This window comes from Leptodactylus fuscus, chromosome 2, assembly GCF_031893055.1.
Source record: "Leptodactylus fuscus isolate aLepFus1 chromosome 2, aLepFus1.hap2, whole genome shotgun sequence".
NCBI lineage: Eukaryota > Metazoa > Chordata > Amphibia > Anura > Leptodactylidae > Leptodactylus > Leptodactylus fuscus.
The window spans coordinates 203,699,794-203,724,256 of record NC_134266.1 but is presented as its reverse complement, the minus strand read 5'-3'; the positions used below and the strand labels follow the sequence as shown (position 1 = coordinate 203,724,256).

Here is a 24,463-nt window from a genome sequence, read left to right as displayed (position 1 = left end):
TCTTATGGGTATTATACAATCATACACACATTGTACACTCACACACACATTTATACACTCATGCACATATTATATACTCATATATACACACATTTATACACTCATATATACACACATTTTTACTCATATATACACACATATACATATTATACACTCGTACACACATTTATACATCCATGTAAAATACAAAGTAAAATCGACTTTACAGCTTAGAAGTCTCATTCATGTGCATGTGCTTTGAGAATAATGTAACCCTTTTAGCTGCACATTTCTCCACAGTCTTCTACTTGGCTTATACTGACCTAGCAGTAAACATTTAATGATTGGAGGGACAAACATGGCCCAAACGTGAACATCTTTCACTGGGTAATCCCGACCTTGTGTACTATAAAGCCAGTTCTGCTACACTCTCGGTTCTGCTGGAACCCCATTTCACTGGTCAGCCAATTCTACATTTGCGACCTAGCAACAGCCCTGAAGTTAAGGGCTACCTTTTCGACCACTGGACATTTTGACCTTTCTAGGTACCTCTGCTAGATTTTGACCTCCCCTGAGCTCTGAATCTTCTGGACTTACAGTACATCCTCAGTAAAGATGTGGCAGCCATATTGGATTGCTCTGTCTCCGCATACAACCTCTTGCTGTTGCTTCTCAAAAACTGACATATCTGGTAGACTATTTGCAACCTAAACAGACACCCTCAGAATTCTTCAGGTTCTGCTCCAAGTGACTATCCTGTCCTGTGACAGTTCAACTGCTGCGATTATCTGTTTGTGGGCCCCCTCTGGACTTAGAAGGTCAACTTGCTTTCCTTCCTGTAGGAGTTAGATGAGTACCACCCTGCTCCAGTTGGAAACAGTGCCTGTGGTCCTCAGTATCTATCACCCCTGTTGTAAATGATGTCACCTCTATACAACCTTCTCCTTCCTTGACTGCAATAAACAGTCATCAGATTGGTGAGTCTGGGTGCAGGCTGGGTACACTACAAACTTACTTTACTGTATACATTGTTGTATACTCACTTCAGCATGCCATCACCCGGCCTGGCAAACTTTTGTGCCTTGCATTATTGTTAAGATTGGCCAAAATAAAGTAGCAGACTCTTATACCTCTCTGAAGCAACTCAAAAAAATCTCAGATGAACATTTACAAATATCTAAATAAGTGCTCCCTGCTCCAATCCATGCCTGCAGTGAGAAGGGCACTGGAAATACCAAACCCCTCTGCTGGGCTTCCAAATCCTCTCTTTAAATACTTCACCTTCTCAAAACAATTTAGCAGATTACCAATATGAAGGAACTTTCACACTTTGACCTATGTATATACAATAAATATAGATCCATTTGGACACCGAAAGAGCCCGCATGGACTCACTTGTGGGAAGACCTACATAACTGCTTTGGACCCTACCTACTTCACCCTTGATATTCCCTTCACTTTATCATTGGGTAACACCCTTTGACGGTTCTGTTTCATACTGTAATATCATTGTAAACTACTGTTGGATATATTTGTTTAGATTTCTATATATATTCGATAAAATAAAATAAAAAGTTTAATGTTCTCCCGACATGGTAGGCAACCTATGTAGTATACATTTTTAAGGATTTATGATACTGCCAGACATGGAAGGAGATTAAAGTATGATTATAGGGATCTGTAGGTTCCCTTTACTTAAACTGACAACTATAGTTTCCAATCAAGGACAGAGGGATATGGAATTTCTGAATCATGCAAGGAGTAATGTATCACCATGCACATACCGTAGGTATGTTCATAGTAATGGTTGAAAAAAACGGTTGAATAAAAGACATATGTCTAAGTTCCACCAGGGGATGAGAAAAGGGCATGGCTGAAGGAAATACATGTCTATACATTTCCATAATTATCAATGCTCTTTTGCTCTAAAAGGGCATCTAAGCCTGTTTTATAGTCACTTAAGAGCCCCTCAAACGGTTTCTCCACAATGGAGGTTAACCTCACTGGTCTGTTATTACCCGGGAAGGCCTAGAGACCAAACTGTTCTTCTCTTCATCTATATTAGGCTTTTAAGCTAAGGCCCCACGGGTTGGAAATGCAGCGGTAAAGCGCTGCGGGAACAACCGCAGCTTGAACACATTGTGGTTCTTCCTGAAGCGCCTTGAATAGAAAGTTTCTCTAACTTTCTGTTAGAATTATATCTACGGGTTTCCATAGATATAATCGACATACAATTTTCAAAACCGAGACCATGCATACAATCTTATCAAAGTTTCCAGACTTATTTATTTGCCTCTAGAGTAAATCTTAATGCAAATAAGGGAATTTCATAAGAAATAATAGTACTGTCAGTAGCCACAATTTGGTGTGCCGTGCATGCACATATTACAAGTCCTTGCCAGACATTGCATAGTCATATTAAAGATTGGCAAGTTTTATAACCTACCAAAAGCTAAATTATGTTTTATAAATAAATAAAATTATTTTTGCAGATATTAATGTACTGTAAAACATCTTATCAATTGTTATATAGTATTTTCATCACTCCAAAGAGAAATATTTAGTATATATATATATATATTTTTTTTACTTTAATTCTCATCGAGTTTCAAATATTTGATTCTAATCATTGTAACTGAAGATAGATTGCTGTACTGATAAAAAAGAGCGTCCATTGACTGATAAAGTTGCAAATCACTAAGCCTCATGTCTCCAGAGTATACTAGATCTAAAAAAAAAAAAACTGACATTTGTTTCAATTGTAGCTTGACTCTCCTTGAAATAGGTCATTTTGTAATGTCATCTATTAATATTGTAGTTTTATCCATAAACTTCATCCTGTGTGTATCTTCATTTCCACAGAGGTTCAAAGGTGATCCTGTAATCTTCTAGTACTACAATTTGTCATATAGTTGTTTTCCATAGAGACAAAGTTATGTCCTGTTTTTCTCACTTTCACAATTGCTATATGATTTCATAGTAAACGCTGCTAATCCCATAACATTCTATAGTAAGAAGATTATTGTAAAATAACTCCAATTTAGATGACTCTACTGCTGAAAATCAATGCAAAGATAATCAGTTATTGAGCAATTTATAATAGATTAATCCTTTCCAAAATATTATAGAACATTCTGCTCTGAGCTGAACAAAATATTATCCTCATGATATGATATGATTAAAATCACAGATATTTTATATGCAAAGGATACAGATAATGAAGTGCTGCCAAGGTTTTACCTGCACACAAATCCACTGCGGAGGGAAATACAACAAAACCCCATACACCTGAATATAGGCTGTGCTGCAGTTCCCTGCTCTGCAAGGGGATGATATTGTGTTTGTTGTAAGAAAATATTAAAGACATCTTATTTCTAAAACATTAGCCATAGGCTATAATATTATAAAATGAACAGTCTTATTCAGCTTTTTAAACGTTTTATGCTTTCAACTTGAGAAATGAAATATATTATTGTGAAGTATAATGCTCTATACCCATAACTTAGATTTATAGTAATGCTTAGAAATATAAATTGGCAGGGTCTGAGGTTGCTAGGTGGGGTGGCATAGACACACAAGTCCAAATTTTTAGTCCAAAACAGGTAGAGTTTTATTTTTACTTCACAAGAAACAGTGCAGCAACAAAAACAGAAAAAAAAAACAAACAAACATACAAAATAAATACCTGCCCGGCTAGGCTCTAACTGCACACATAAAAAGGTTACCTCACCTATAATAGAAGTTTCAATAGCAAAAGTGAATGGTACAAGACACAGCTCTCACAGTGTTACCTTCCAGCTGGCCCTGCAGTCCAGCTCTGTCCAAAGTCTTCCCGACATGCTGACATGTTGACATGCTGCAGATACTTCCACAATGTGTGGACTGGAGGGGGTGTGGAATGACAGGTCCCACTGCCAATCCTGCCTGCCATTCCTAAAAAATCCAGCCCAATACTGAGCATGTAACAAAATGCTCAGCAGACAAAAGCTGTCTGCTGAGAACAAGTCATTCCTGGACTCTCTCTCATCTTGCCTACCTGAGCAGTCTGGGCGCGATGTACACCGCCTCCATTATTTTTCTGGCCATCAGCTAACAATATATATATATATATATATATATATATATATATATATATATATATATATATATTATATATTTATTAATATATTGGAGTATCATACACTCGTAGCTATATTAGCATCAGCCACATTATCCTTTCTGAATTGTAGGATTTATTCCACCTGCAGTTTCTTTATTCCATTTAAACGTATACAATTTAACCATTTTCTATCTCCTGACCGTTACAAGATGCTCTCATTCTGCTCACACTCACTCACTTGTTATTCCTTATACATTCCTGGAATTGATCTCTCTGCTACAAAAAAATGTTCTTCAGAGTAGACTCTCCTTTGTCACCTCTATCTCTGTGCCTGTCTGACATCCATGCCAAATCTCACAGTTTAATTCTCAACCTATATGCATCGTAAATCTCCTTAAACACCGCACCTTAGATGCTTTGCCTGCTTACATACAGACAGTGTGATGGCTAGTGTAGGGTCTAAATGAAACATGTAGGATATGTTTACCTGCTGCTCAAAGAATGTAATCTGTCTAGTGTATGTATGTGTATGTGTGTGTAGTCTACTTGGCAGCAAACCACCAGGTAATCAAATTCCCCATTACCGTTGTATTGTCATGTGTGTTTTCTAAACTATAAACAATTATTTGTGGGATTTCTGTTCCAAATCCCTACTGCATTCTCCTGACTTCTTTAGTAATCCACTGGTATTTTTCTCAATGTTTCACATCTGTCTTCATTATCACTTGCTGCCTGAACAACATTTTAACCTATACCATCAAGAGACCATGTCCTAGCCCAATGACCTATATTGGCAATGATTCCATGGTCTTCGCACTTTTGCTACACATTTTGCAACAGGGATTTCTCTATAATAGGTCTGCAAATTGCTTTTATATACAGAACTTTAATAATAATAATCCAATATTTTTTTCCAATTCTGCAATTCTTAATATTTTATATGATGTACTCATAGCTGGTAAGCTGTGGTGGAATCACCGGTGACTAACTTGTTACTATGTACTGTAGTGATGTAATGGATGAGAGTTAAACTTCCATTCAGACACTGCAGAATAAGCATAACATTCTAAATTGGAAAGCAAATAGACCACCTACTGTTCCAGCACACATGAAAAACAGACGTGAGAATGGAGTTCAACTTCTTTTCCACATCTACCTACTACGTCTAGGGTAAAATAAACAAACCCCTTTGTAGAACTGAAGACAACTTTTTCTTTTAGTTCACACTGATCTTCTAGACCCTGAAAGGAATTACATCATTTCCCTGGATTTATTTACCATGCTCTCCTTCCTGGCTGATTAGAAGGACCAGCTCTGTCCCGAGGAGCCCCCTGGACCCAGTACAGGTGGTGGGAGACCGACTGCTTCACCCCAAGTGTGAGAAGGAGCGTTATTGGAGGTGCTTCCTCCCAACTGCAGTCAGGCTGTATAATCAACATCAGGCCAAGCGAAGATCACTCCGCACAGAGAATTAAATGAACCTGAAGTATTCTTTTTCTTTAGCTACTATGACTCCTAGTATTTTTCTCCTATCTGCTATTCTGAGCTTATGTGTATCTCCTTCTGTAATATATTACTGCTATTATCCTGTATCAGGTATTATCATGCTGCTGTAACACACTGAAATTTCCCTGTGGTGGGACTATTAAAGGATTATTTTATCTTATCTTGGATTAATAACTCTTAGTACCTTAGTACCTAGTAGTTACGTAAGGTACTTTAGTTCTGCTATAATTTGTTTTACTAGTTACTGCTTGCAAGTCTTGCATATCACCCTTGTTGGGTCATTTTCATCTTTGGTGAAATATAACCACACAGTTTGTTTGGAGCCTTACTTTTTCAGGTTAGCACGTTTAGGCGCTTTGGGTCGCAGAGTGCCAGCAGGAGAAGCGTTTACTGGTGTTCGTGTTATAACTGGGATTTGTGCATTAATTGGAGGACGTTTTGGTGGCACTGGCAAACGAACTTGAACCTCATCATCAGAAGTAGTTCCCTGATCTTCTTCACATGGAGACCAAGTTTTGTCAACATAGTCATCATCCACTGGCTCTTCACAATCTTCCACACTAACGCATGGACTGGCCTGGATGATGGTGAAGGTAGCCGCATCTTGAATTTGTGTTTCATCATCGTCAGATGACAGCAGTATGTCTGTGAACTTGGACATTGAATGATCCAATAATGCAGCAGATCCCTCATCTTCTTCCCAATTTGTTGGAAAGGTTAATTTAGAAAGGGGCGAACTGGATCCCCATTGAACATTTGGCACAGCAGATGACCCAAAGCTTCATTCAGTGGAATATGAGGAGGAAGTCCTTCCAGAAGAAGATGCTTCAATATATGAAGTAATTAGTTGTCTGTGGACTGGCTTATCAACATTCAGAATACCGGATTCGCCACACACATGCAATGCTGACGTCTGTTCTTTCCCTTTCATGGCAGACAGGACTGCCTATTGGATTATAGACAGCCACTGGTTGTCAGGAGTGGACGTATACCTGGTTGGCTAAGGTATTTATATATCTCTCTGAGGACAGGACTGCCGATTGGATTATAGGAGGCCACTGGTTGTCAGGAATGGACGTATACCTAGTTGGCTAACGTGTATATATATATTTGAGGACAGGACTGCCTATTGGATTATAGACAGCCACTGATTGTCAGGAGTGGACGTATACCTAGTTGGCTAAGGTATATATATATATATATATATATATATATATATATATATATATATATCTCTGAGGATAGGACTGCCTATTGGATTATAGACAGCCACTGGTTGTAAGGAGCGGACCCATACCTAGTTGGCTGAGGTATATATATATATCTCTCTCTGAGGACAGGACTGCCTATTGGATTATAGACAGCCACTGGTTGTCAGGAGTAGATGTATACCTAGTTGGCTGAGGTATATATATGTATATATTTGAGGACAGGACTGCCTATTGGATTATAGACAGCCACTGGTTGTCAGAAATAAATGAATGCCTTTTGTGAAAGGTATATAGAGTATAACACCCTCACTAGCACAGCTAAACACCTGCCTACACTGACCCTAGCTACCACTGAGATCCTCACCCTAGCTAGTATGTGCAGCAAAATGGTGGCGTCTGCATCATCACTGCCCTTATATAGAGGGGTGTGATGATGCTGCCGACAACCAATGAGCTTTATGCCCACAGATAACATGGTGCCTGAGTTTCAAGCATTATGTTAGCTGTTCCCACAATGATTGGCCAGTAGCCAAGCATTGTGGGAACCTAACCTCCGACCTCGATCCTGCCGGAAAAGGTAGGATCGCTCAACCCTAATGAGGAGCTTTCTTGTGACCTACTGTATTTGCTCTGTTGTTGGAGTGATAAAGGTGATAGTTTATAACTGAGCAGCCCTTTTCTTTGAGTGTTTTTTCCCCGATATGAAGGAGCCTCTTAAGAGCATGTGCATACTTGGATTTATTTCTACTAGAGATGAGCGAACAGTGTTCTATCGAACACATGTTCGATCGGATATCAGGGTGTTCGCCATGTTCGAATCGAATCGAACACCGCGTGGTAAAGTGCGCCAAAATTCGATTCCCCTCCCACCTTCCCTGGCGCCTTTTTTGCACCAATAACAGCTCAGGGGAGGTGGGACAGGAACTACGACACCAGGGGCATTGAAAAAAATTGGAAAAAGTCATTGGCTGCCGAAATCAGGTGACCTCCATTTTAGACGAATAGTGGATTTCAAATCCGGGTCATATGAGAATGTGAACTTTGTGACTATGAGACAGGGATAGCTGTACAGTCAGGGATAGCTAGGGATAACCTTTATTTAGGGGGGAATGTTATTAAAAATAACTTTTTGGGGCTCTATCGGGTGTGTAATTGTGATTTTTGTGAGATAAACTTTTTCCCATAGGGATGCATTGGCCAGCGCTGATTGGCCGAATTCCGTACTCTGGCCAATCAGTGCTGGCCAATGCATTCTATTAGCTTGATGAAGCAGAGTGTGCACAAGGGTTCAAGCGCACCCTCGGCTCTGATGTAGCAGAGCCGAGGCTGCACAAGGGTTCAAGCGCACCCTCGGCTCTGATGTAGGAGAGCCGAGGGTGCACTTGAACCCTTGTGCACCCTCGGCTCTGCTACATCAGAGCCGAGGGTGCGCTTGAACCCTTGTGCACACTCTGCTTCATCAAGCTAATAGAATGCATTGGCCAGCGCTGATTGGCCAATGCATTCTATTAGCCCGATGAAGTAGAGCTGAATGTGTGTGCTAAGCACACACATTCAGCTCTACTTCATCGGGCTAATAGAATGCATTGGCCAGCGCTGATTGGCCAGAGTACGGAATTCGGCCAATCAGCGCTGGCTCTGCTGGAGGAGGCGGAGTCTAAGATCGCTCCACACCAGTCTCCATTCAGGTCCGACCTTAGACTCCGCCTCCTCCAGCAGAGCCAGCGCTGATTGGCCGAATTCCGTACTCTGGCCAATCAGCACTGGCTAATGCATTGTATTGGCGTGATGAAGCAGTGCTGAATGTGTGTGCTTAGCACACACATTCAGCTCTACTTCATCGGGCTAATAGAATGCATTGGCCAGCGCTGATTGGCCAGAGTACGGAATTCGGCCAATCAGCGCTGGCTCTGCTGGAGGAGGCGGAGTCTAAGATCGCTCCACACCAGTCTCCATTCAGGTCCGACCTTAGACTCCGCCTCCTCCAGCAGAGCCAGCGCTGATTGGCCGAATTCCGTACTCTGGCCAATCAGCGCTGGCCAATGCATTCTATTAGCGTGAACTGAGTTTGCACAGGGGTTCTAGTGCACCCTCGGCTCTGCTACATCAGATTGCTACATCTGATGTAGCAGTGCCGAGTGTGCATCAGATGTGTAGTTGAGCAAAACTGACTCAGCACTGCTAAGTCTCTGCATTCGCATAGGAATGCATTGGCCAGCCTTCGGCCAATCAGCGCTGGCTCTGCCGGAGGAGGCGGAGTCTAAGGTCGGACCTGAATGGAGACTGGTGTGGACCGATCTTAGACTCCGCCTCCTCCAGCAGAGCCAGCGCTGATTGGTCGAGTTCCGTACTCTGGCCAATCAGCACTGGCCAATGCATTTCTATGGGGAAAAGTTAGCTTGCGAAAATCGCAAACTGACAGGGATTTCCATGAAATAAAGTGACTTTTATGCCCCCAGACATGCTTCCCCTGCTGTCCCAGTGTCATTCCAGGGTGTTGGTATCATTTCCTGGGGTGTCATAGTGGACTTGGTGACCCTCCAGACACGAATTTGGGTTTCCCCCTTAACGAGTTTATGTTCCCCATAGACTATAATGGGGTTCGAAACCCATTCGAACACTTGAACAGTGAGCGGCTGTTCGAATCGAATTTCGAACCTCGAACATTTTAGTGTTCGCTCATCTCTAATTTCTACATGATCTTATTTGTTTCTATATATAATAGGATAAGATACATACCATTAGCATAGTCCATTAATTTCAATGGTTTTGAAAGTGTTGTTTTTAAGCCTCATTTGTCATCTATTTGCTAAGCTTTTATGTTTGGTAACAGACTAGGATTAGCAGTCAGCTTCCGAATATCTTTGCAGATGTATCTGATCATCCTAATATTTCACTGACTGAATTTATATATGAAATTTAACAAAATGGCTGCTTATGAATATTCATTTACATTTCTACCCTTGTACAACCCTTTTCATTCTGTTGCCTTATACATTCTGTTCTCAGCTGGACTGCATAGGATTGGTCAAATACCTCACTTAAGCTTCAATTTGGAGACTCATTCAGACAATAACGCAAAGACTAGAGTATATTGTAGACTAATAGTAATACTGAGTACATCCCAAGAATCATTGATCAATAGTCTTTACAGTAACACTACATTCACATCTGCGTTGCCTTTTCTGTTCTTCTTGTCCATCAGAAGACTAGAAGAATGAAAAATGAACAAAAATGGATCAGTGAAAATACAGACATGAACAGAGTCCTAGTAATCCCTTTGACTATAGTTGGGTCAGTCTGGTGTCCATCAGGTGTCCGTTTTTTTTTTTTTTTAACTGGTATTTTAACTTGTATTTATGGATAAAATGTCATTCTTTTTTAGCTGAAGTTGTTGGACAGACATCTGACACATAGCTTAAGTTTTGCAGAGATGAAAATAATAAATAATTATTTAACCTATAAGCATTTAAAAATTAATGTAGAAATTCTTGACACAACCACCCTCAAAAAACCTGCAGACAATATATATATATATATATATATATATATATATATATATATATATATATAAATTTATTTATTGGGGATTTGTTTATTCATTTTTGACCCTATTGAATCAAAGGTTAATAAAGCCAAATATATAATTTTCTAGCCCTAAATTTGTAAGCCCTTAGGGCCCGATGCCCAGTATGGCCACTTTGAAAAAAAAAAAAAAAAAAAAGCAGTTAAAAGGATCCTATCATTCAAACTCATTTTTTTCCTCCTACCTTTCGATGTCTTCTCTGTGCCGCCGTTCACTTGAAATCCCGTTTTTTTATCGGTATGCAAATGAGTTCTCTCGCAGCACTGGGGGTGGGCCCCAGCGCTCAAACAGCACTGGGGCGTCCCCAATGCTGCGAGAGAACTCTTTCCAGCGCCGCCTCCATCTTCTTCAGCAACGGCCTCTTCACGAATCTTCTTCCAGCACATGGGGGGTCAAAATTAAATGCATGCGCAAGTCGGCTCTGCCAGAGCCGACTTCACATGCGGGCGGCCATTTTTTGTGGCCGCTTATGCGAGCACGCGCAGTACGCTCTGTACACCATAGAATTACAGGAGTGTACTGCACTTGCTCGCGTAAGCAGCTACAAAAAAATGTCCGCTCACATGTGAAGTCTGCTCTGGCAGAGCCGACTTGCGCATGCGTTGAATTTTGACCACCCTGCGTGCCGGAAGAAGACGCGTGAAGAGGCCGTTGCAGGTGGAGCTGGAGAGAGTTCTCTCGCAGCATTGGGGACGCCCCAGTGCTGTTTTAGCACTGGGGCCCAACCCCAGTGCTGCAAGAGAACTCATTTGCATACTGACAAAAACGGGATTTCAAGTGAATGGCAGCGCAGAGAAGATATCGAAAGGAAGAAAAAGAATAGCCTTCCTTAAGGCTATTCTGGAGTGTTGGTGAGATAAAAATGAGTTTGAACGATAGGATCCCTTTAATAATGGAATTTTTGGTGCAATTATAATCAGGTGTATAAAAGTATGACTATTAGCAAACATTTAATGCCAGAAATTGGTAAAATGTATGATAAATTTCTCCCATTAAGTGAAAATGTTATTTTAACCTTCGGTTTGATGGTGGCATATGGGTCTGCTCTGCTGTAGATGATTTTGATGAAAGTTTAGACGTATATTTGAAGTATAAAAAACTAATCTCATGTATATTATATCACTGATAAACAAACATTTCACATCTTATATGAGTGTTAAAAGTCGCTGTTATCAGTCATGCTAATTCCAAACATGAACACATTTATTCATTTGAAGCTGGTATATCAAGAGTATTAGAAATTATGCTGTTTCATAAAAATTCCATCTATGCTGTCCTCTTCTTTAAAAAATATCCATAACAATGCACCAGAGTCATTTTTTCTAATCTTTTCCACGCTATTTGAAGTCTTTTTAGTCGCTATTAGCTTTACAACCTCAAACAGATGTGACAAATGTTTGATACAAAGAACTCAGACTATTCAGACAGATACTATAATGGAAGTTTTACCAGCAAAGACATGAGAGAAGAAACACTTGTTCTCAAGAAATTCATTTTTAGAAATCAGACAAAAATAATAGTGTTTTTAGTAATTTGAGATTATAAGTTACTTTACAAGTTGTCATGGTTTACAATAGATGAACTTTCCAATAATTCAAGGCCTACTGTAGCCCATGGTTTTGGAAATGAAGACCTTTCTCATTCACAAAAGGCCAAATTTTCTCCAAGGGGACCAAATACAGAGAAGGCGATCATGGGATCTCAGTTTCCAACTTGATAATTCTTCAAATATGCATATTTGGTTAACTTTCTCCCTTCATTCCCATTTAGTGGGAGAGTTTTGACTCAACCACTTAGAAGGGATGATAGAATTGGCTGCTGTGATCAAATGTGTGATTAGATTCGATTTAGTCAGGTTATACCCAGTGGATGGGAGAGCTAGGAGGACCATTGGAGCCGTAAGGGTAAGGGACAAAGGAGACAATCATCTGATTACTTCCTCTACGTCCGACCAGAAAGGTTTTTCTGTCCTTATACTTGATGAATACCATTATTAATAGTAAATTTTTGCTGCATTTATAAATAGTAAATACCTTTAGAGGCTTAGACCTGGTTCATATCTGTATTCAGTATTCCGTTCAGGGTGTCCGCTTGGGGAACCCCCACCCCCACCCCAAACAGAATACCGAATGCATTAAAAAGCAGTTAGAAGAGAAACCACATGGACTCCATAGACTATAATCTCAACCCTACCAAACATCATTGGTATTAGTTAAAATGAAGATTGTTGCCTGACCTTCCAAATGGATTAATGAGCAACAATTCCCTTATATGAACTCCAAAACTTTTTGAAAGTCTTCCCAGAACAGTTGAAGTTGCTTTGTCTGCAAATAGGGGGGACCTATTCCATATTATTACCTATGGACTTAGAATGGGATGTCATAAAATCTCCTGTAGATGAAATGTGTAAGAGTCCTGTTAAAAGCAGTGAGAATTAGTTAATGTTGCAGATATTTATCCAAATAATTCATTGAAAAAAAAAACAAAACTATGGAAAACACGATCAGCAATAAAACATGAATACTGGCTACAGACGTCAAACTGACAGTGATCTGAGATGTATACTAAGCTCAGCTGCTCATTCATTATACGCTACAGCCATCTTTACATTTCAGTCTCAAACATTTCTACCGTGCCACATAACGGAAAAAAACAATCCTTCCCATTTTCAAGGTCATTAGGTGTCCACTAACTGTAAAAGAATACGTCCTCTATTGAAATAGTGACATAAAGCCGCTTATTTAAGTATGTTTATATTGCACACCATCAGCTTGTAAACCCCTTATAGAATGAAACTCTGATCTCCTGTTAAGCAGGTGATTTTTGTTTTAGCAGCAGCTGCAAATCCATGGGGTCTAAGATCGCTGACATAAAACTGATAAGTTCAAAATCCAAAACACAAGTGATATGTAGTTTATGATGTACTGTGACAATGCCTCAGTGATGATATTACAATGCTTGCCTGGGGTGTTCTCATTCCATTTCCAGCATGATACTGCATTGATGTTCCAGCTTGTTATAACTCAAAATACACACAGATTTATCCCTTGCTGGTGGTTTATGGAAACAACCCAGCATTTCGACGGTAACAGATAAAATCTACATTTCTCTCCACACATGATAAAATAAAACCTCAGGATTTAAGAAAACCCATCTATTGCAGCTGCACTTTTTATAATATGGTGTGCTATAAATGTTTACTATTATGTCTCTTTTGCTGCAAATACCAAAATTGTTGATTTGGATGAACTTGGAGAAGGTGTCCTTGTATTTTTCTATCTATCTATCTATCTATCTATCTATCTATCTATCTATCTATCTGTCATCTAATATCTATCTATCTATCTATCTATCTATCTGTCATCTAATATCTATCTATCTATCTATCTATCTATCTATCTATCTATCTATCCATCTAGCATCTATCTATTTATCATCTAATATCTATCTATCATCTAATATCTATCTTTTTATCTATCATCTAATATCTATCTATCTATCTATAATCTATCTAATCTATCTATCTAATCTATCTGTCATCTAATATCTTTCTATCTATCTAGCATCTATCTATTTATGATCTAATATCTATCTATCTATCTATCTATCTATCTATCTATCTATCTATCTATCATCAATCATCTAATATCTATCTATCTATATCATCTAATAACTATCATCTAATAACTATCTATCGAAATAGATCAATCAATCAAGCAATCATCTAATATCTTTCTATCTAATGTATCTATCTATCTATCTATCTATCTTATCTATCGTATCTATCTATCTATCTATCTATCTATCTATCTATCTATCTATCTACAATATCTATCTGTCTATCTATCTAATATCTACTTATCTAATATCTATTTAATATCTAGCTAATATCCTATTTATTTATTATTTATTTATGTATGTATTTAATATCAGCCTAATATCCTATCTATCTATCTATCTATCTATCTATCTATCTATCTATCTATCTATCTATCTATCTATCTAATGTCTACCTATATAATATATATCTAATTAATATCTGTCTATCTATCTAATATATATCCACTGTATATCTTTCTATGTTGTTGTATCTGTCTATGTTCTTGATAAATAATCTTTTCAGACCTATTTAATTGCAGACTGTAAGCAATCTTTAAACACATACTGAATTAATCTCTTTGTATTTGTTTCCTGGTATTTGCTCTGCAGGTATATAGTCTTTGTTGCATGCTTCGGTTAGATTGTGCAGCAGAGTGAACATATTTGTTTCAAGTCATCGATCAGTGGAATGGCAATGTCTTGCTTCAAAGGCATTTCAGTAAAAGCAAGTTATCTGAATAAAGTGGTTATTTAAGTTTTCAGATTATGGTTAAGAAAAAAAAATCTTATGCCAAGGTCATAAAAGTCGTTTTGTATTGTTACAATACAGTCAAGGTCATAAAAGTCGTTTTGTATTGTTACAATACAGTACTGTCAGTCGCTTCTGTTATTTTGTATCTATTTGAGCCTTACAGGCTATCAATATCTTCATGTAATGAAGATGGATTAGGATAAGGTAAACTGCTCAAACCAGTGCTCAGACCAAAATCAGACATTTGTCACATGTGAGGTCAGTTTTATCATAACACGTAAAGTGTCATCTATTATTATTAGTAAGTATGTCAGGAAAAGTAATTGATTTTTAATATATTTCTTATGTATGGAGCACCATCATATACTGCAGCATGGTATACAAACAGCAACCTTACACATTATTTCCTATATATTAGACTAAGGCTTCATGTTGCGAAGTAGCTTATTTTTTTTGTTGCAGATTTTGATCCAGTTTCTTTGAGCCAAAACCAGGGGCGGCTTACAAAAGGCATGGAAAACATAAAAGAAGCTTTTGCATGTTTCACTTCTGTTCAATACACTCCAACCATTGTCTTTAAAAAAACACTAGTTTTTAGTAGTGTCTGTTGCTAACATCCATTACAAAATGTTAATAGACCCGTCATAAATCCTTTAAAAATCCAATTGGTTTCAAAGGGATTTTATCTGTTGCCCTTTAGTGCCTGTTGGTGTCCGTTTACACCAAATCCGTCACATGTACGTTTTATTTCATGGACTTAAAAACCCAGGGTGCAGGACTTTTTTTGTCCATTCAAAATAAAGGACACATTACGGATGGAAAGCATCTGTTATTTTTTAACATTAATGTCTATCGCTAAGGGCGGGTTCATGCCTGCGCCTGGTCTCCATCTTGTCGGTTTCCATCTTCTGCCTGAGAAACTGGAGAGGAGACAGAAACCCGGTAGTCAGTGTCCTCCTGTGATTGCCCGTGAGCGTCTTCTCCTTTCCGCCGTGAAACCGTTTTGTTTTTTTTAAACCGGACACAAAGTCCAGCATATCCGACTTTGTGTCTAATTAAGAAAAAAAAAAAAAAACGGTTTCGCCACGGAGACCAGAAGACGTTCATGGGCACTCACTTTGCAAACCTATTCAAATGAATGGGTTTGAAAACTGACTGCCGGTTTCTGTCTCAAGTCCAGATTCTTGGGCAGAAGACGGAAACCTGCAAAGCGGAGACCGGGCACAGGTGTGAACCCGCCCTTATGGACAGTAATGGACAGGCATCTGTTATACTGTCTGTTACTACTGTCTGTTTTTTTCGGCACATAGTCAGAAAGCAGAAAAAAATAAAAGAACGGACACTAATGGACACTAACTGATGCTAATGCGTCTATTTATTAAACTGATCCATTAAAAGTGTCCGTTAATGTCCGCTATGATAGGCGCCCTTTTTTTTTTTTTTAAACAGACACTCAGAATGGACATCCAATGGTAGTGTGAACACTCCCTTAGCCTTAGACAGATTTCCTCTCACTCTAGCACATTGGATTTGATTTTCGGGAAGGCATGCACCCCAAGGCCTCTACCAATAAGGAGGAAGTAGAATCCTCTCGCCAGTGGGCCAATCACAGCAAGTTTAGCAACCAATTACAAGTCAGTTTTATTATATTAAGAACACAATAAGAAAGGTTGCTTACTATGGGCAACAAGTACATATATCTTTATATTTGCCTAAGGCAGTGTTTTTCCTGCTGCAGAAAAGTTGTATTTTCAAAAATACATGTGAAAACACCGTTTTAATAAGCTGTGAAAAAATGCTGAGAAAAACATAGCAAAAATGCAATGACAAGCACTGTGGAGAAAAAATGTTGTGCATTTCCGCTGCATTTTTTTAGTTGTGTTTTTTTTTTAACTGCGTTCTGCAATGTGGGGCTTCAGCTTTAGACAGCTTCATAAATCTGTACCAACGCTATTTTAGGATGCCACATATCCTGTTCTACTACTATAAAAGTTTAGATGTCATTATTAGAGATGAGCGAACAGTGTTCTATCGAACACATGTTCGATCGGATATCAGGGTGTTCGCCATGTTCGAATCGAATCGAACACCACGTGGTAAAGTGCGCCAAAATTCGATTCCCCAAACAACCTTCCCTGGCGCCTTTTTTGCACCAATTACAGCGCAGGGGAGGTGGGACAGGAACTACGACACTGGGGGCATTGAAAAAAATTGGAAAAAGTCATTGGCTGCCGAAATCAGGTGACCTCCATTTTAGACGAATAGTGGATTTCAAATCCGGGTCATATGAGAATGTGAACTTTGTGACTATGAGACAGGGATAGCTGTACAGGCAGGGATAGCTAGGGATAACCTTTATTTAGGGGGGAATGTTATTAAAAATAACTTTTTGGGGCTCTATCGGGTGTGTAATTGTGATTTTTGTGAGATAAACTTTTTCCCATAGGGATGCATTGGCCAGCGCTGATTGGCCGAATTCCGTACTCTGGCCAATCAGTGCTGGCCAATGCATTCTATTAGCTTGATGAAGCAGAGTGTGCACAAGGGTTCAAGCGCACCCTCGGCTCTGATGTAGCAGAGCCGAGGCTGCACAAGGGTTCAAGCGCACCCTCGGCTCTGATGTAGGAGAGCCGAGGGTGCACTTGAACCCTTGTGCACCCTCAGCTCTGCTACATCAGAGCCGAGGGTGCGCTTGAACCCTTGTGCACACTCTGCTTCATCAAGCTAATAGAATGCATTGGCCAGCGCTGATTGGCCAATGTATTCTATTAGCCTGATGAAGTAGAGCTGAATGTGTGTGCTAAGCACACACATTCAGCTCTACTTCATCGGGCTAATAGAATGCATTGGCCAGCGCTGATTGGCCAGAGTACGGAACTCGACCAATCAGCGCTGGCTCTGCTGGAGGAGGCGGAGTCTAAGATCGCTCCACACCAGTCTCCATTCAGGTCCGACCTTAGACTCCGCCTCCTCCGGCAGAGCCAGCGCTGATTGGCCGAATTCTGTACTCTGGCCAATCAGCACTGGCTAATGCATTGTATTGGCTTGATGAAGCAGTGCTGAATGTGTGTGCTTAGCACACACATTCAGCTCTACTTCATCGGGCTAATAGAATGCATTGGCCAGCGCTGATTGGCCGAATTCCGTACTCTGGCCAATCAGCACTGGCTAATGCATTGTATTGGCTTGATGAAGCAGTGCTGAATGTGTGTGCTTAGCACACACATTCAGCTCTACTTCATCGGGCTAATAGAATGCATTGGCCAATCAGCGCTGGCCAATGCATTCTATTAGCGTGAACTGAGTTTGCACAGGGGTTCTAGTGCACCCTCGGCTCTGCTACATCAGATTGCTACATCTGATGTAGCAGTGCCGAGTGTGCATCAGATGTGTAGTTGAGCAAAACTGACTCAGCACTGCTAAGTCTGCATTCGCATAGGAATGCATTGGCCAGCCTTCGGCCAATCAGCGCTGGCTCTGCCGGAGGAGGCGGAGTCTAAGGTCGGACCTGAATGGAGACTGGTGTGGAGCTATCTTAGACTCCGCCTCCTCCAGCAGAGCCAGCGCTGATTGGTCGAGTTCCGTACTCTGGCCAATCAGCACTGGCTAATGCATTGTATTGGCTTGATGAAGCAGTGCTGAATGTGTGTGCTTAGCACACACATTCAGCTCTACTTCATCGGGCTAATAGAATGCATTGGCCAATCAGCGCTGGCCAATGCATTCTATTAGCGTGAACTGAGTTTGCACAGGGGTTCTAGTGCACCCTCGGCTCTGCTACATCAGATTGCTACATCTGATGTAGCAGTGCCGAGTGTGCATCAGATGTGTAGTTGAGCAAAACTGACTCAGCACTGCTAAGTCTGCATTCGCATAGGAATGCATTGGCCAGCCTTCGGCCAATCAGCGCTGGCTCTGCCGGAGGAGGCGGAGTCTAAGGTCGGACCTGAATGGAGACTGGTGTGGAGCGATCTTAGACTCCGCCTCCTCCAGCAGAGCCAGCGCTGATTGGCCGAATTCCGTACTCTGGCCAATCAGCACTGGCTAATGCATTGTATTGGCTTGATGAAGCAGTGCTGAATGTGTGTGCTTAGCACACACATTCAGCTCTACTTCATCGGGCTAATAGAATGCATTGGCCAGCGCTGATTGGCCGAATTCCGTACTCTGGCCAATCAGCACTGGCTAATGCATTGTATTGGCTTGATGAAGCAGTGCTGAATGTGTGTGCTTAGCACACACATTCAGCTCTACTTCATCGGGCTAATAGAATGCATTGGCCAATCAGCGCTGGCCAATGCATTCTATTAGCGTGAACTGAGTTTGCACAGGGGTTCTAGTGCACCCTCGGCTCTGCTACATCAGATTGCTACATCTGATGTAGCAGTGCCGAGTGTGCATCAGATGTGTAGTTGAGCAAAACTGACTCAGCACTGCTAAGTCTGCATTCGCATAGGAATGCATTGGCCAGCCTTCGGCCAATCAGCGCTGGCTCTGCCGGAGGAGGCGGAGTCTAAGGTCGGACCTGAATGGAGACTGGTGTGGAGCTATCTTAGACTCCGCCTCCTCCAGCAGAGCCAGCGCTGATTGGTCGAGTTCCGTACTCTGGCCAATCAGCACTGGCCAATGCATTTCTATGGGGAAAAGTTAGCTTGCGAAAATCGCAAACTGACAGGGATTTCCATGAAATAAAGTGACTTTTATGCCCCCAGACATGCTTCCCCTGCTGTCCCAGTGTCATTCCAGGGTGTTGGTATCATTTCCTGGGGTGTCATAGTGGACTTGGTGACCCTCCAGACACGAATTTGGGTTTCCCCCTTAACGAGTTTATGTTCCCCATAGACTATAATGGGGTTCGAAACCCATTCGAACACTCGAACAGTGAGCGGCTGTTCGAATCGAATTTCGAACCTCGAACATTTTAGTGTTCGCTCATCTCTAGTCATTATAGGATTTTACAAGAAGGAAGTGTGCTTGCTTGTCATAGGGAAAGGCTTGACAAGGTTGTATCTAGTGACAACAGTGCTTAAGCCATGGTAGGATATGTGGGATGTCATTGAGCTTCTACTGACTTAAGATGATGGCAGACAGTATTTTTAAAGTACTTTAACATATTATAATTGTGGTGTGAACAGCCCTTTAATAGGTCATCATAGAAAACAGTAATTGTAATGCATAAATTAATTTGCTCAGTCCTCAACATGCATCCAATAAGATTGTAAGAATTTACCTACAGTTATATCCAAACTTAAAGGGATCGTGCCATTAAAGAGTCTTATTCCCTATTCACAGGATAAGGGATCCTTGTAGCATTACTAGAGAACTATCCCCTTGGGTCCCCAAACAATGACAAGAACAGAGGACTGAAAGTTCCCCATGCCTCCTTCATGTGAGAGAAGTGCAAGTGCACTTGTATGACCAGAGCTATTGGGGTTTTGGGTCTGTAATCTCCAACATCTACAGAAGAACCATTGCAGTGAATGGAATACCATCCACACAGGCACACTAGCAATTCATTCATATGGAGGCGGCAAAGGGACTTTCAGCCCCCTCCCCATTCTTCTCATCTCTGGGGGATGCATCAGTTGGACCTCAGCAATGTTGAACCTATCCAATGGATAGGAGAAAAGTGTCTCTAATGAGACAACCCCTTTAAATGATCTTAAGTTTGGTTCACCAATGCAAATTTACACAAAGTCAATTCAATACTATGTCACAACATGCTAAAAAAAAAAAAAAAAAAATCTTAAAAGGCTGCAATTCACACTTCCTTCACCCCAACAGGATGGCCACTGGGTGGCTACACGTAGACAAATACACCATATACATCTCCCAATAGACACCAATATGATAGCACATCCCTTTATTTTAACTTATTATAAGATCATGTTACATTTAAAAAATTTGCTTAACTTGTGATATACATGCAGTATCTGAACATAATAATAATAATAATAATAATAATAATAATAATAATAATAATAATAATAATAATAATAATAATAATAATAATACTTACTACATTATTATTATTATTATTATTATTATTATTATTATTATTATTTCTATATATCAAGAATTATTTATCCCTACCCAGTTTAAAATCTATCATATAATTCTTTTTATACATGCAAAGTTGAAATCAAGCACAAAATAGTTATAGATTGCTTTAAATAAGAATGTTGATGCTGGTGATAACATTTTGTGTATTTTCTTAGCTGCGCCATTTCTCTAAATGACAGGATTATTACATTTCCAGCTGAAAGCACATTTACTCTGCAATCACTTGCCACGATTTGGAAAGTCAATGGAGATCAGAATGTTTGTTTTGTATGTTTACAGATATCATTTCATGAATTAGGACTTATAGATAAATTTCATCCAGAAAAAGACAGACTTAGAATTATTAGATGATAGCTTTTTTTCAGGAACATCCATTTTAAATGTTTATAGCATTTTCCGAGCTTTCAGATATATAGCGAAACAAGTTTAACAAATATTCAGGTGCCGTTTGCATTCAGATTAGTCTACCACAGCATTAAAAATTGAGAACAGCAGTGCTGTACAATAACATGCACATAGTAAGGGTAAAAACAAAAAATATGTAGAAAACTTTTCCTGGAAATATGTCAGTAAGTTTAGTAGATGTGTCTGTTCTTGACTTTCCATTAATTTGTTTATAAACTCCAATGTCTCATGATACAAATTTCCTTCATTATTGCAACTTCCTAACACAAGCCCCCACAGACTGCAACAAAATCACAAAATCTTTTCTTTTTCCTAAATCTAGTCATCTTGTGTCTCTTATCTGAAGATATATTGAGCCAAGAGGAATTCTAAGACCCTTCTATTCTATAAGGAAGAAAATAAAATGAAGTCTTATATAAAACAGTAAAAGGCTAAAGCTACACATAACATCCTGCAACAAAAAAGTGTGGTGGGAAAAAAACGCAGCAGCAACACATTGCTGTTCTTCTCACAGCGCTTTAGACATAAAGTTTGCGGAGTTTTCCTCTGTGGACTTTCTGTTTGCGTTATTCCTATAGGGAACACCCTCAGCATTTCCATGGGTATAATTGACATTCTGCGATTTTCAAAACTGTACTGGTTTTGGAAATCTCTGCTAGTCAGCAGTGCAGTTTTTACCGCAAAGTGGGCATGTGATTCTAGTGAACCTTTAATCCCATCCACTTTGCTCTGATTGGGAAACGCTGCAATTTTTTTTCGTGATGTTTCCACCACAGGAAAATCGTGGTGTTTACACCGTGTTGGGCCCCAGCCTAAGGCTAATGCCCCATGTTACAGAACAGCTAAAAATGCTGCAAAAACACATTGCTTTTTCTGCAGCTTTCTTCAACAAGCTTTTGCTGCATATTTGTCTGTGTTTTTCCATGCCCTATTAAATCTACAGGGAAAACACATTCCGCAGCTGACATTAACATCCTGCTTTAAAAAAAAAAAAAAAAACAGCTTTTTCATATTTTTTTTTTTTTTTTAAACAGATTAAACAGATTCATTTAGTTTGCGAGTACAGTAAAACACAACTTTCTTTTCGGTTGTTGTTTCGATGTATTTGCATCTCATCAGCTTGGCTGTCCTTGGCTGAGAGACTGTATCTGGTATAATCCCAACAGCATTGCAAACAAAGGCCTCTGAGAAGGCCAGCATGATGTTAAAGGGAGCGCCCTCTATAGGTTTGTTTGACTGAGGCTCTGTCTTCCTAATTACATCATGGAAGATAGACTTACATATTCTCAGTCAGCGCCCTCTAATGGTGTGCATACTTGAGGCACTGGCTTCCTAATTACATCATGGAAGTCAGATTTGCATATTCTTCCTTTGTTCCTTTGCACAGGGGAGCGCTCATGGCTTAAGACTCCACACACCTAAATGGTGGTTGTCTCCTTATGGAGTGACAATATCCCCCCAACCCTGTCTAAGCCTCTCACCTCTGCCAGATCAGTCCTCTCTGCGCCAAGCTGATGAAATGCAAATACATCAAAACAGCTGTCCTTGGCTGAGAGACTGTATCTGGTATAATCTCAACATCATTGCAAACAAAGGCATGATGTTAAAGGGAGTGCCCTCTATAGGTTTGTTTGACTGAGACTCTGTCTTCCTAATTACATCATGGAAGATAGACTTGCACATTCTCAGTGAGTGCCCTCTATTAGTGTACATAGTTGAGGCACTGGCATCCTAATTACATCATGGAAGTCAGATTTACATATTCTTCCCATGTTCCTTTGCACAGTGGAGCGCTCATGGCTTAATAAGACTCCACACACCTAAATGTTGGTCTCTCCCTTTGGATTGATGATATCTATTCAATTGTATGTCGGCTACCAGTAGGTTCACACTAGTGTTTGGACTTCTGTCCTTTGGTTCCGCTTGGGAATCCAAAGTGCACTGTCGGCTTTCTAACATTATATAAAACCACATGTGCCTGAGAACATGAAATGTCCTCTAAGTCAGAATAGCTGTGCTGTTCAATTTGGATTGGCTTAGTCAGTTCATACTTAAAACCAGTACCAGTTTTTTTGAGAATCCGATATGAAGGATTCAGACAAACATTTTTCAGTATAAATATATGAGACATATAAATTGATATGAAGCAGTTGGTTGTAGTGCTGGTAAAGAGGAAACAACATTTTTGTGTAAGGATCAAAAACTACTTAGTGTGATAAATCTGCAACAAATAGGGACATCATGGCACAATAACATTAGCATTATAAATAACTTGCAATTATATCAATTAACCCGGCAACAATGTAATTTTCTTCATTCACAGCAAACGTTGAACATTCCATTTAACATCAATTTTACTTGCATAGTCTTTTTTAAAGCATATAATTTATTATGACATTTGTACAAATTTCCAAAAATAGTTATTTGTACATATCTACTGACAGACCTCTCATTATGCTTTTGCATCAGTAACTAGAAACATTGGATAATCCTTCTAAACTTGTAAACATAAAAATTCCCTTTCCTTTCTGGCAGCTAATGTTACACTTTCTTTGACATTTTGGTCAGAGAGATACTAAACAATGATAACTTGCTGTGACATGTCATCAATCAATCTGATTCTCTAGTCCAGCCATGTCTTCATGGATGCATTGAAATAACATTGGATCTTTTTCTTCACAATCGTAAGCTTTTTTTGGTAGATGGTTTTGTGATTTTCTAGAATTTCTTTTCATCTCCTCTCCAATTTCAGGTCCAAGAAGCAATGATCCACTGCTGAAGGGCACTTAGAATTTCAGCAAATTCACTTTAACCTCTACCACTGGGGATAAATCCATTGCTCGTTTTGTGAGTTTGATTGATAAGGATCCTTCTGTTTCATATGAGGCAGTTTGGGTTAAACTGTTGGTGGCTTCTGGTAGTTTAATGGATAAAGTAGTCATTTCATTCAATGAGTTAATCGGGACTAACATTATAAGGTATGTAGATGGTGAAAATAAATCTCAGGAAATACTCTTAAGATTATTTCTATATGTATGTACCATCTGTCAAAGGGTCAAACAAAATAACAATATTAAAGCTTTGTCTCTTTGGCTTTTGACAGGTTTTTGGAGGGATACATTGTAGGCTCATTATAGACAATGGGTCAGCCATTGACCATGAGACCTCCAAGAAACCAAAGCAAAGTCAGAGGGAACTGAAGAGGTAAGGCACTATTTTACTGCCTCTGCTATATTACTTTACTCTTATTATTGGTGGGAAGT

General features: G+C 39.7%; 1 protein-coding gene across 2 annotated transcripts in view; it reads right to left on the bottom strand.

Moving 5' to 3' along the window:
- Positions 1–24,463, bottom strand: part of PCDH9 (protocadherin 9) — a 1,631,603-nt gene that overhangs the window by 117,081 nt on the left and 1,490,059 nt on the right. The gene's annotated exons all lie outside the window — the stretch shown is intronic.